The sequence below is a fragment of the Protopterus annectens genome, chromosome 6.part1, assembly GCF_019279795.1.
Source record: "Protopterus annectens isolate FY-2018-M chromosome 6.part1, PAN1.0, whole genome shotgun sequence".
Lineage (NCBI taxonomy): Eukaryota > Metazoa > Chordata > Ceratodontiformes > Protopteridae > Protopterus > Protopterus annectens.
Window position 1 is genome coordinate 26,204,566 of NC_056738.1, and position 13,834 is coordinate 26,218,399.

Here is a 13,834-nt window from a genome sequence, read left to right on the forward strand (position 1 = left end):
TAAAGCCAGGCGACTGCATTTTTTTGGTGAATTACTGTATTTTGGTATAAACGACTACTTTGCATTGACTGGAGCTCTGAATAGTATAACTAGAGTTATTTGAAGTATCCTAAAGTGTGCAAAAGTGCTTAGCAGTGTGTTTTTATTACTGTGCATATTCCGGAGAGTTTGTTGTGTGCAAAGTGCCACTATTTCGTAAAGTGCACTCAAATACAGCCATTTTGAAAAGTTTCTTGTGCTGGGTGTATTTATTCACAGAGTGTTGCCATTACAGAGTGCTTCTTGCACTATACAGAGTTGTTTAGCAAAGTACAACCAGTTTGGAGAAATTTCAGTAATTTCAAGAGTATTCTTGTGCCAAAGAGTCTTATTTCGCAAAGTTCAGTTATACAGATGGTTGTTGTGCCATTGGGCATAGTTACAAGTACTGGCATAAATTTCTGGCATATGTATATGTTCGTGCATACTGGCAAAAGTCTTCATTGAGATGTATTAATATGGCAGGCGGCTTCTGAAAACCACTACCACTTGTATTTGATCAGAGCACTGCACAGAACTGGAGAATATCTGAGCAAGAGTAAGATACAATCATACAAGCAGCTTATTCTGATAAAGATGCATGCACTAGGGCATTCATTTTGCTAAATCTAGCAGCGTCAGAGTCCATTGAAAGGGAGCATTCATTTGTATATGCACCATCAGTGTATGAAGGTGAAGGGGAAAATCATCCTATTATTATACAGGCTGAATCAAGGGAAGATCCCGAGTGTTTGAAGCGCAAATTCAGGGAGATGTATAACACCCAGACCAATGTTACATAAGAGACGCATTTGTTTTATACAAGAGATAAGAAGCAAGGAGAAATGTTTGCAGCTTATATTACTGACCTAAGGAACAAAGCTGAAACATGTAAGTTTGGTGATTTAAAAGATGAGTTAATAAAGGACAGGCTTGTGTGTGGTATTAATAGTACCACTGTGAGAAAGATTTTGCTTTTTGACAGTGATTTAATGCTGAGCAAAGCTATTGAGATTTGTCAAATCTATGAAGTTACAGAAAGGCACACGTATATGCTTGCAAGTGATAAGAGCATGATTTCAGCAGGCTTCAGGGCACATGTAGACAGCATGCAACATTTGGCAGGCAGAAACAGGCCTAAGCACATGGCAGTTACAGCCCCTGCAGGTTGTCCTGGGAGGTCCCGTAATCTTCCAGCAAGTTCTAAGACTAGTTCAGTTAAAGGTGCAGTACAAGGATGAATCAGCAAAACCCAAATCAAGCTTTATTGTTAAATATCACAATCGTGGTGCCAACCATGAGACTAAAAGAGAAAAGTGCTTAGCATTTGGTCAGCAATGCCATAAATGTAAGACATGGAACCATTTTCAAAAATTTTGTAAATCAGGTAAGCTTCACGCTGTTATAAAGGAGGGTCATTTGAAAAAGCAAATTGGTCAAGTAGAACTGCAACAGTCTGCTTTCTATGTAGATGGTGTGTGAATAGCTGGTGAAAGAATTGATGCAGTAGATCTGGTGGTAAAGACTGAAGTATTTTGTACTGTCCAAACCAATGGTAAACCCACTGAGCTCAAACAGACACTGATTCAAAGTGTAATGTTATGTCTGCAGATATTTTTGCTAAAGTGAGAGCTGGTGAACAACTAAATATGACTAGTTGTGTGAAACTTGTTGCTTATGCAGGAGAAGAAATTCAAACCAAAGACTCTGTAGTGCTTTCATGTTATGTGGCCAAGAACTGTTATAGCTTATTATTTTATGTAGTCTGAAGACCTGTGCAGTCATTATTGGGTATCAGAGACAGTTTGAGAATGAATCTGCTTTCTTTTACCAAAGAAGTTTATCACATAAGCGCATGTTCCAGTTCCAGCTTCACTGGCACTATTTTTTCAGAGTATGCTGATGTTGCCAATGACAAGTTAGGCAAACTTCCAGTTGTGTATTCTATGAAGTTAGACCTAGAGATCAGTCCGGTGGTCAGAAAAGCAAGAAAAGTTCCAATAGCCATAAAGCATTAAGTCAAAGCCAAGTTGGACAAAATGGTGCAGCAAGGTGTAATCACCCCATGATGAGGCCCACTCGAGAAACACGTAATGGGGGCTATTATCATCACCCCATGAAAGTCCATGTTGGGGGTGACACGTAATGGGGGGTATTATCATCACCCCATGATGATGTCTACTCGGGAGATACGTAATGGGGGTATCATCATCAGCCCATGAAAGTCCATGTTGGGGGTGACATGTAATGGGGGGTAATATCATCACCCCATGATGAGGTCCACTCAGGAGACACATAATGGGGGGTATTATCATCAACTCATGAAAGTCCAAGTCAGGGTGTAATTTATCCAGTTATAGAACCTATCGAATGGGTGTCATCTATGGTAGCAGCTCACAAAAAGGGTTCAGACGAAATCAGAATATGCACTGACCCAAGAGATTTGAACAAAGCATTAAAAAGACCTCATTATCCTATGCGCACAGTCAGGGAAGTCACAGCTCTAATACAAATGCCACTGTTTTTTCTGTCTTGGATGCAAAAAGTAATTTTGGCAAGTGTTGCTTGATCACAAATCTTCATTGCTGACAACATTCAGTACCCCATTTGGAAGATACAGGTTTCTCAGGATGCCGTTTGGAATAATATCTGTAAGTAAAGTCTTCCAGCGTGCAATGCAGCAAATTTTTTCAGGTTATCCATGTGCCATAATAGTAGATGATTTGTTAGTCAGAGGCAATGGTGAAGCAGAGCATGGAAGAAATCTTAAGAGAGTTCTAGACAGAGCACGTGAAGTGAACTTCAAGTTCAACTCTCTAAAGTGCAAATTCAGACTACCAGATGTTACATATGTAGGTAATTTATTTACTAGCATTGGCTTGAGACCAGACCCATTTAAGCAAGCAGCCATTCTTGAGATGTCAGTGCCAGATAGTGTACAAGCTCTACAACATTTTCTTGGTATGATCAACTATTTAGGCAAGTTTATACCAGACTTCAGTGAGTTGACAATGCCTTTGAGAGAGGTAACACGTAAGAATGTTATATGGCCACGGTTAGAACATCACCAGAAAGCATTTAAAGACCTTAATCAGAAAATTGCTACTCCACCTACATTAAGATACTATGATGTCAGCAAACTAGTAACTTTCCTGTGTTGCTTCAAGATTTGGTATAGGTGCAGTCCTTCTTCAAGAGGGTAGGCCAGCAGCCTATGCATCTCGAGCACTTAGCCAAACTGAAATGCAATATGCTCAGACTGAGAAAGAACTTTTTGCTATAGTGTTTGCATGTTCCAAGTTTCATGAATATATCTATCGTCGAGATATTCAGACTGAAACTGATCATCAACCTCTGGCTACTATTTTAAAGAAGCCTATGCATTCAGTTCCAACACAATTAAAAAGAATGATGCTTAAATTGCAAAATTAAAACTTCAAAAAGGTCTATACAAAAGGCAAACTACTTTTTCTGGCTGATACCTTATCCAGATTGCCCAGAAATACAATGAAACAGCTTGACACAGAGAATTTTGAGTTCAATGTCATGGAAGTGCATAATTTTTCAACCACAAGACTTGATGTGCTAAGAGATCACACAAAAACTGATCCAGTTTTGCAAAAGCTCAATCACTACATCAATGATGGATGACTGTCAAAGCAATCTAGTGTACCTCCAGAAGTGCAACTCTACTTTCCTTACAAGGATAAGATGTTGATGGAAGATGGCATTATTTTCAAAGATCCTAAACTTGTTGTACTTGCTTCCTTGTAACACAAATGCATCCAGATTTTGGATTGTGGTCACCCAGGTTCCGGAGCTACCAAAAGAAGAGTGAGAGGACTAGTATTCTGGATTTCTCTAGCAAAAGACATTGATAAAGTACTTTCTTCTTGTTCAGTATGCAATAGTAGTAAACCGCATTTGCAGAAAGAACCACTTCAGCTAAGTCAAGTTCCTGAACTGCCCTTGGTCAACAGTAGCCACTGACATATTCGAGTGGAACAATCAACATTACTTGGTACTGGTAGACTCTTATTCGAACTGGTTTGAGATCGATCTACTACCTAACTTCCACTACTCTTATTACTGATTGGAACATCATTTCTCAGTCCATGGAAGTCCACAAAAGCTTATCTCTGACAATGGTACCCAATTTACCAGTCAGTTGTTTCAGAAATTTGCAAGAGAATAGAACTTTGAACATGTTACTAATAGTCCAGAATATCCATAGTCAAATGGACTAGCTGAACGTGCAGTACAGAGTGCAAAGCAATTACTTGAGAAGTCAAAACATGATAATACCGATGTCTTTTTGAATCTACTCAATCTCAGAAACATACCCGTGGCAATATACTTGGCTCACCTACTCAGAGACTTCTATCTAGGTAAACCAGAACAACATTGCCTATTAGTTCAAGTTTGTTGAGGCCAAAAGCTAAAAACAACAAAGCAATCAAAGCCCAATTATTTAGAAAGCGTTACTTACAGAAGTCCAGTTACGACAAATCAGCAGATTTCTTTGTCCGTTGAAAGAAGGAGTGACAGTGAGGATACAAACAGCAAAAGGGTTTGACCAGATTGGGCAAGTAACAAGTATATGTGCAGAGCTGAGATGCTATTTTGTGAACTGTGTGGAGTACAGGAGAAATTGTAGACATCTTCCTGTATCAAAACCGGTATCGTAGCATTGTTCCAGTGATGCACACTCTAAATCACAGAGCAATTCAGACAATGTTCCTGATCCAGAATGTGTCTTGATTCCACTACCATTGCTGATAGTGTTCCTGATGTCTCTAAGGTTGAATCTTCGGAGACAATCCCAGTTGCTAAACTTAATTCCAATTTCAATATTACATGATTTGGTCGTATTTCCAGACCCAGTGTGAAATACATATATACAATTACGTCCAGGTGGCTGTGTATCTAGTTCTGTATAATTGCATGATGAAAATTGTTTTGTATAAATTGCATGTCAGTCAATGTCATCAATATTGTTTGACACATTTCTCAAAGAGGGAGGATGTAGGATAACAGGTTTTAAGAAGCATTTCTAAGACCTGAACGTGCATATAAACAGCAAGCATGTGCGAGCTTCAGTGCCATTTTGTGAGTACAGCCAGAGTGTGAACATCTATGAATGAGACAGCTAGTTTGTATACAAGTTAAAGTTATTTAGCTTCATTTATAATGTGTTTGTATATAATAAAGCTGCTTGAACAGAACCCACAATGTTCGTCTACTTCATCCTGAGTAAACGAGCGACAAACATATTTTATGTTTCTGCTTGTTTTTTAATGGGACACCAGCTCTGACCAACCTAGGAGGCTCAAAGCCATGCCTAGACTCTATAAAGGTACCAGGTATCTCTTCTCTAGCTAGAATATGGGGAGTCCGTCTTGGCACTTTGGAAATGGTTAGACAGCTCCCCCTCAATGTCCATGGAGGATGTTTGTTCAGTCTCAGAGGACACGCAAGAAGTCAGTTCCATGCTAGACTCCAACACGGTCACAGCAGAGGAAATCAGCATCAGCAAAGCATGCTCTTTGGGGTCTTCATCCACCTCGAGAGAGACATCTAGTTGAGGCTAGACAGCAGCAGATTCAGACCCAGACTTTTGAGACTTCTTCTTAAGAGATGGCTATACCTCGGAGTAGGCAGATTCGCCATGGTATCCTGGGTCAAAAGCATGAGACATTAGTTCTCAAGGCAGATGGACAATGAAGACAGACAGCTGCAAAGAGTTTCTGGAATAAAAGCCTGACAAATGGCACTCTGGATATGGTCTTGTGTAGCAACTAAGCAGAAATTACAGTTGTGTACACTTACCATAAATGTAGATGTTCGAGTGTATTCACTGTTGCAGTCATCACATTTGGGTTATCTGCCTGCAGGTAGCCCTCAGCCAGCCTGAATACCAGAGTCTTTGGATTTCTGCATCGGATGCTGTCTTTTCTTCCATGATGTTAGGTCGTCAGGGGTATAAAACATGCAGCCGATGCCATTACATCATTTTTTCTTGCCCCAGATGTCAGGTGCCCCCACAATAGGAAGAAATTATATGGTATGGTACACCCCCATCAAAAAGCAAATACACCAGAAAAAATAAATATGCCAAACAAGAAGGAAAGGTAGAGCCAAGAGAAGTCAGGGGGCTGGAGGGAGGGTAATCAGGACTGCAACAGTGAATACACTCGAACATCTACATTTATGGTAAGTGTACACAACTGTACTATGTTCTTCGTGTTTCACTGTTGCAGTCATCACATTTGGGTTGATTCCCAAAGTTAAGGAAGGGAGGAGGAAATTAAAGGGCATTAGGGCCAGCTATTAATCCCTGCAAGACTGCAGTGGCAAATCCAGCTCTGGATTTAGAAAAAATAGGCAAGTGGTAACGCTTGGTGAAGGTATGTACAGAGCTCCAGGTAGCAGCTTATAGGATGTCCCTGGTAGGGACCCCTCTGAGAAATGCCGCAGAGGAAGATGCAGCCCTGGTGGAGTGTGATCTTATCCCCTGTGGGGTAGGTTTTCCTTGGTGCTTGTAGCAGAAATGAATGCAATGGGCTATTCATTTGGAAATGGTTTGCTTTGAAATGGCCTTCCCCTCTGCCCCTGCAGCAAAGCTATCTAGCAGCTGCTCAGATTTTCTGGTAGGCTTAGTCCTGTCCAAATAGAATCTAAGTTGTCTGTGCATGTCCAGAGAGTGCAGTATTCATTCCCCTTTGTTTTGTGGATTAGGGAAACAAAGTAAGTAAATTAATGGACTGATTTAGGGCCACAAAATACACTACCTTGGGCATAAAAGAAGGGTTAGTCCTGAGGGAAACCCTGTCCGCATGGAAGATAATGAAGGGTTCCACTGCTATGAGGGCCTGTAATTCAGACACTCTTCTTGCTGAAGTGATGGCTAGAAGGAAGGCAGTTTTCCAAGAAAGGAATTTCAACTCAGCTGTAGCCGTTGGTTCAAAGGGGGGAAGAGTGAGCTTTTCCAATACAAAGTTAAGGTCCCAGGCTGGAGTGGGAGTTCTCTTGGGGGGGGGGGTCTTAAATTTTTGGCCCCTCTAAGGAATTGCTTTAGCAAAGGGTGAGAGAAAAAGGGGTGGCTCTGTATTATAATGTGCTGAAATGGCAGAGGCATGAATTTTAATTGACGAGAAGGACACGCCACTGTGCAGCATTTCTGTTAAGTACTGTAGAATCTGAGGTAAGCTGGGCACCGTTGTGCCCATCCCCTGAGCCAGGCTCCAGGAACAGTATCTCTTCCACTTTTCAGCATAGGATTTTCTAGTACAAGGCCTCCTTGCCTCCAGAATGACATCCAGTACCTGCTTCCTGAGGGATGCTAAGGGAGAGCTCGGGAATTAGCCAGGCTGCAGGGTTCAGGGTTTGAAGCTGAGGGTGCAGAATCTAGCCCGCCTGCTGGGACAGCAGGGAAGGGGTCTGAGGCAGGTGCCACGGTTGCAGCAGTGCCATACTGTGCAAGAGGGGGTACCAGTGCTGTCATGGCCAGTCTGGTGCAATCAGTATTGTCCTTGGCTTGTCCTGTTTGATCTTTAGTAGAACCTTCGAGAGGAGAAGCACAGGGGGAAAGGCATAAACTGAGAGGCTTTCCCAGGTAAAGGACAGGGCATCCACTTTCCAAGCTTGGCTGTGGGGAGTTCTTGTGCAGAATTTGTTCAACTGGTAGTTCTGAATGGAGGCAAACAGGTCTATCTCTGGAGTCCCCCATTTGTTCCTCAAGAGGTTGAATATTTTGGTATCTAGTTTCCATTCGTGTGGGTCCATGAGATTTTTGCTTAAGTCGTCTGCCAGTGAATTTAGTATGACTGGCAGGAATTGAGCTTGCAGGTGTACTTGGTAACTCAAGGCTGTGTTCCACCGAGCCATGGCTAGTCTGCAGAGAGGGTACAAGTGGGTTCTCCCCTGCTTGTTTATGTACCACATAACTGTGGTGTTGCCTGTCTTTACCAACAGTGGTCCTGGAAGAATACGGTCTTTGAAGTCTGTTACAGCATTCTGTACAGTTAACATTTCTTTTTGATTTTTATGCAGGTGCATCTGTCTCGGGTTCCATTTGCCCTGAATGCACTGCCCTGCCATGTGAGCCCCCCCATGCATAGTCTGATGCATCTGTTGTTAGGGTTTGGGCGGCAGGAGGTAGAGTGAAAGGGAGTCCCTTGTAGTGGTAGCAGGCCTCTGCCCACCAAAGGAACTCTGTCTTGATACAAGGAATGATAGAAATCATTGTTTCCAGGTCCTGAGAATGTTGACACTATAGGCTTTTTAGATACCATTTTAGTCTTGCATATGGAATTAGTAAAATGCAAGAGGCCATGAACCCCAGGGTTTGCAGTATTTTTCCTTGCAGATAGCTGGGGTTTTGTGGCCAATAGTTTGAAGTAGGTTGTCAAGAAAACTTGTTTCTCTGGAGTGAGGAACGCCATCTGGAAAGTTGTGTTCAAGTTTGCTCCCAGGAATACAATCTGTTGGCAGGAGACTAGGTGAGATTTCTTTTCATTGGTGGTGTACCCCAGTGAGGTTAGAAATTTCTTTACGAATGCCAGGTGTTGTAATAGCAAGTCCTGGCTTTCCGCCTAAATCAGACAATCATCCAAATATGGGCAAATTTAAATATTTCTCTGCCTGCAAAATGCAATGGCTAGAGCTAGGCACTTTGTGAATACCCTGGGCACAGTAGATAAGCCAAAGGGAAGTGCAGAGAACTGATAGTGCATGGAGCCTGTCCTGAAGTGTATGTATTTCCTGCAAGGTTCCCTTATTGGGATGTACAGGTAAGCTTCCTTTATGTCTAGGGTTGCCAGCCAGGCATCCTTGGCTAGCATGGGAAGAAGCTGTTGCAGAGTTAGCATTTTGAATTTTGGAACTACCAGAAAGGTGCCAGAAGTTGTCTTTTCTGGGTACCAGAAAAAATCTTGAATAAAAGCCTAGTCCCCTTTGTTCTGCTGGGACAGGCTGAATAGCCCTGATATTGAGGAGAGAAAGAACCTGCTGTTGGGCCTCCACCCATTGATTTGGGGGTAGGTCTGGCCAACCATTTGGTGTTGGTAGGGTGTGGAAGTAGAATATGTATCCTTGGGAAACTATGTTCAAAACCCAATTGTCCTGGGTAATGAGTTCCCAGTTTTTTGCACGCAGGGTGAGCTTTCCTCCTAAGGGAGCAGGTAGTAGAGCAGGGCTTGGAAGGGTTAAGGTTAAGTCATTGTGCCATTTTTCCGTAGGGGGGTGGCTTACTACTCCCTGCTTTGGAAGTGGGGGCTGGCTTCCCCTAATCAAGGTAATGAGGTCTTCAGCCACTCTAAGCATTTGTTTTTTAGGCATATGGGCCTGAGCATGCGGTTTGGTCATCAGTTTTCTAGGCGCGGTGCGAGGTTTAGGCCTAGATGAAAATGATGGCGTAGGTTTAATATGAATGTCTGTAGGCCTGAATACACCCTCAGAAGCCGGTGACTGCATAGCGGCTCTGGACCCATCCAAGGTAGAGACAACCGCAGGTTCCATAGTCGAAGAAGCATCTCGTGGCATACCGGGCTCTGAATGGGTCTCAGTAGAGGCCTGCGAATCAGAAGCAGCGGATATCAGGGGCTGCAAAAGCACCTCACTGAGTACCAGCAGACTGGTGACTAGCTTAACGGAAGCATAGTCGGCAGTTTTGGAACTATGCGGTTTGTCTCTGTCTTTATGTATGGGAAGTCTATTCCATAGCATGGGCAGTCTCTGGGTTATGAATCTGTCCTTCCAGTACATTCTGCTGCTTGTGGTAATGAGGATGAGGTCTCTGGAGCGTGTGGTGCGGAGGGATTGGGATTTCTTTAGATGTAGCATTTCTAACAGAGCTGGGTCAGACATGGCTTTGTAAATCAATCAGAGATCACTTCTAAGTAGGTGATATGAGACAGAGAATAGTTGGAGTTTTTTGAGTCTGTCCATATAGGACAAGTGGTTAAGGCCTAGGATCCTCTTTGTGAGGTACTTTTGCAGCCTCTCCAGTTGTTGCATGTGTCTAGTGAGGTACATGCCAAATGGGGCATTGTACTCAACGATTGGCCTAATGAGGGAAGAGTGGAGGGAGGCTATGACCTCTTACTTCCTGGATGCAAAACCCTTAGTAATGAGATGTGCCACACAGAAGGCCTTTCTGACCACAGTGGCAATGTGGTGATCAAAAGAGAGGTTGCTGTCAACCTGTGTTCCCAGATCTCTTATAACGCCTTCTGTGTTCAGTGGATTAGCATCAATGTGGTAATTCATGGGAACTGGGTTTTTCCAAAGGGGATGACCTCACATTTTTTGGCTATGGTTCTGACACCAGTCGTTGGTCTCAGTGAGGCCTTTCTGTAGGATGTCAACATCACTTGGGGAGTTAATAATGGCTCCCAACTTGCAATCATCTGCAAACTTTGTCAGCCAGAGTCCCTTTGTGTTGGCCTGGACTTCAGAGAAGTAGATACCAAACAGGAGAGGACCCAGGACCGAACCCTGTGGGACTTCATTCGTGACTAGTCGGCAGTCTGACTTAGAGTCAGCTACTTTCACACTGTGGGTTCTATCTGTGAGCCAGTTTGCAACCCACCTAGTGATATAGGGGTTGATGCCTAGCTTGGTGAGTTTTTCTATGATTCCTGAGTGAGGAATGGTATCAAAGGCCTGGGCCAGATCAAGGTAGGCTGTATGAACCACCTTGCCTTCATCCACAGCTCTGGTGACTGACTCAGAAAAGTCGACCAAGTTGAGCAGGCATGATCTACCCTTCAGAAAACCAAACTGTTTGGGATCCAGAGTATGGAGATTCCCTATATCCTTGTTTATTAGTTCCATGATGATGCGTTCCATAGATTTGCATATCAAACTCGTCAGGCTAATTGGGCAATAGTTCCCAGGGTCTGTAGTTGCTCCTCCTTTGTGGAGAGGGATGACTGTAACAGTGCATCATTTGGTAGGGACAAAGCCTGAGGTGAGGTTGTGATTGAACAGGGCACACAGGTGAGGTGCCAGTTAACTCTGTAGTTCATGCAGAACACAGCCATGGATATTGTCAGGTCCCACAGAAGCTGTATTCTTGGCCTTGAACAGTGCTGTTTTAATGTGTGCAGCAGTAATACTTGGTGCCTGGCAATCTACTGGTATTGTGACCATTAAGACAAGGAGAGATCATGAGACTGCAAATACATAAAGGATATGACCGAGTGGAAATTGTCAAAAATATTTGTGAAGAACTGAGATCTTACATCGTACAATCTGATGGAATGGATTTCAGAAGGAATCGAAGACACATATTGCCAGTCTCTGAACCAATGATGCAGCAGATTGCCTGTGCCAGAGACTCTATTTCTCAGAGTGAGTCTACTCTTGTTCGAATTCCAGAGGACAGTGTACTTTCTTCAAGTAATCCTGATGTAATCCCTGATGTTCCAATCGTAGAAAAATCCCCAGAGACTGTCCCTTTTGCTAAACCCAGTCAATGTTTTTATGTGACCAGATTGGGTAGAATTTCCAGACCCATTTCAAGATGTACAGTGACTTGGACTTGAATTCATTTGTTGTTATATGTTGACATGATATATAGCTTGTAAAATATTTTGTTCTCCTATTGCACGTTGAAAAAATCAAAGAGGGAGGGTATTGATCATTGTGTGTATTGTACCTAGTCAGCCACTGCAGCTAGATAGTACATGCATACAAGTTACTGAGCATGTGCAACATCAGTGCCATTTTGTATAGTCAGCCAGAGTGAATGCAGGCATGAATGGGGATGCACTTGCGAGTGTGTTTGAGGTAATGTGTCAGTCAGTTAGCTTAAGTATATGTTCCACTTACAGCTCCTGATGTGTTTATGTATAATAAACACTTGAACCCATCACAGTGCCTCAGTGTCTCATTTGAATACAAGACACGTGTGAAAGGGAAAACACAGCATTGTCTTTCCAAAGAAATGACCCACTAACCAGATGTGAAGTGTCCGTGGTCATTGTGCCTACTGGTAGAGGTAAAATAAAATGACAGCCTTGAGAAATTTCATTTGAATGAATCCACCAAAGGTATTCCTTGCAAACTTGTGTAATCCTGACTGGAGACACTTGGATTCCTTTCAGGAGTCTCTCACTGAGAGGGAAGAGTCCCCCACATCTCTACCTGAGAATGTCTCCTTTGGAGAAATACTGCAACCTCTAAAGCAAAAAAAGGTGGAATGTCTTTTGACCCCCCCCCCCAGGATGAAGAATAAACCACTGAACTGACAGGGTCCACTGTATTATCTGCATATATCTGGCCAATGGAACTAGAGTTATCACTGCTGCCAAGGACCCTAAGGCTTGCAAGACTAATCTTGCTAGAAGAGATCTCTTCCTTTACCTGAGATCTGAAGATCTGTACTCTTGTTGGATGAAGAGCTGCTATCTGACTTAAGTCTGTCTAGACGAGCACTTATGGAGTCCAGGTTCTGTGAAGGAGTGAGTTATGACTTCAGGTATCCTACGCAGTGTGGAAAATCAAACTCATGGATGCATTAGATATAAACTGAGGGGTGGCCATTTGTGAAGAAACTTTATTCTGATCCTCCACAGACATGGACCTGGAAAGAGATTTGGAAAGCTCCTTTGTCAAATCTCTTTGCAACCTAGTAAAGTGTGCCAAATAATTTAATGACTACAGTGCAAAGGTTGCTGAGACATAGACATGCTTTCCAAATCTGTCCAAAGCCCTAGACTCCATGTTAAGGGAATGGAGAGATGTGCTTTGTAAGCTCTTTCTTGGTGGCTGCTTCCACAACCATGGCATCTAATGGGGCCTCCTTGCTCCAGTTTGCTCTCTCCTTTGGGGGGGTGGGCTATAAACCTACCGGTCACTTGCAAACTGGCTCCAAAGTATCCAGTTCCTTCCATGGATGGCATGAGGAAAGATCTATCGACTCATCAGCCGGAGGGGTCACCCAAGACATAGCTGAACCAGACCCAAAGGCCTCCAGGACCACTGACTCCTCCTGAGAATGGGAGGGGGGGGTTGGAAGACCATCCACCTTTTTGCTTCAGAAGCTCCAGTATTTCTCCAAAGAAGACATCCTCAGGTGGAGATCTAGTGGACCCTTCCCTCTCTTTGAAGTCAGTGTCCTCAGTGAGAGATTCTTGAGGGGAATCCAAATGTCTCCTTTTACACATCCTCTTCCAAGGAACCTCATCAGTGGGATGGTCTGGTTAGGTATCTGAAGTGATACAGTCCCGAGGGACTGACTGGAGGCTTGTTCAGGCAGGCTGTCCCGATGGGATAGAGGTGACAGACTCAGGCTCATACCTGGTGGTAGAACAGAAACAGGATCCAAAAGGGGCAAGGATATCCTTTCTCTATCCAGAAAGAAACCCCTCTCCACTACCTCAAAGGGAGAAGATCTAGGAGAAGCAAAACCCAGTAGCACTGGAGCCAAAGACTCCTGTGCCAATGAGTCCTGAATTCCTCAGATCCCAGTCTCAAGGAGGGAGTCAGACCCAGGCTGTCCAGCACCAAAGCACCTAGGGGCAAGGATGCCTCTGAAAACTTCACAGTCGGCCTCAACACCCTGAAGCTAGTGCTGACACTTCAGCTCCAACAGTCCTTCTGCTCTGAAAGCATCAGGACTGGATGACTCAGGAACATGGTTGGAGTCGAGGAACAAATTGTCTTTGAATCCGAGACCACCCTCAAGGATCTTGGATCCGAGGGCTCCAAAACCATGGGATGGATTGCAGAAGAAGACATGATTATGGGATCAGTGGAGGGCAGGCTCATAGGTCACATGGGAGACACAGCCAGAATTACCTCTATTGGG

The 13,834-nt window shown here is 43.5% G+C and overlaps 1 protein-coding gene across 1 annotated transcript in view; it reads right to left on the reverse strand.

Moving 5' to 3' along the window:
- The window catches only part of LOC122805247 (leucine zipper transcription factor-like protein 1), an 894,296-nt gene that overhangs the window by 506,034 nt on the left and 374,428 nt on the right, over positions 1–13,834 (reverse strand). The gene's annotated exons all lie outside the window — the stretch shown is intronic.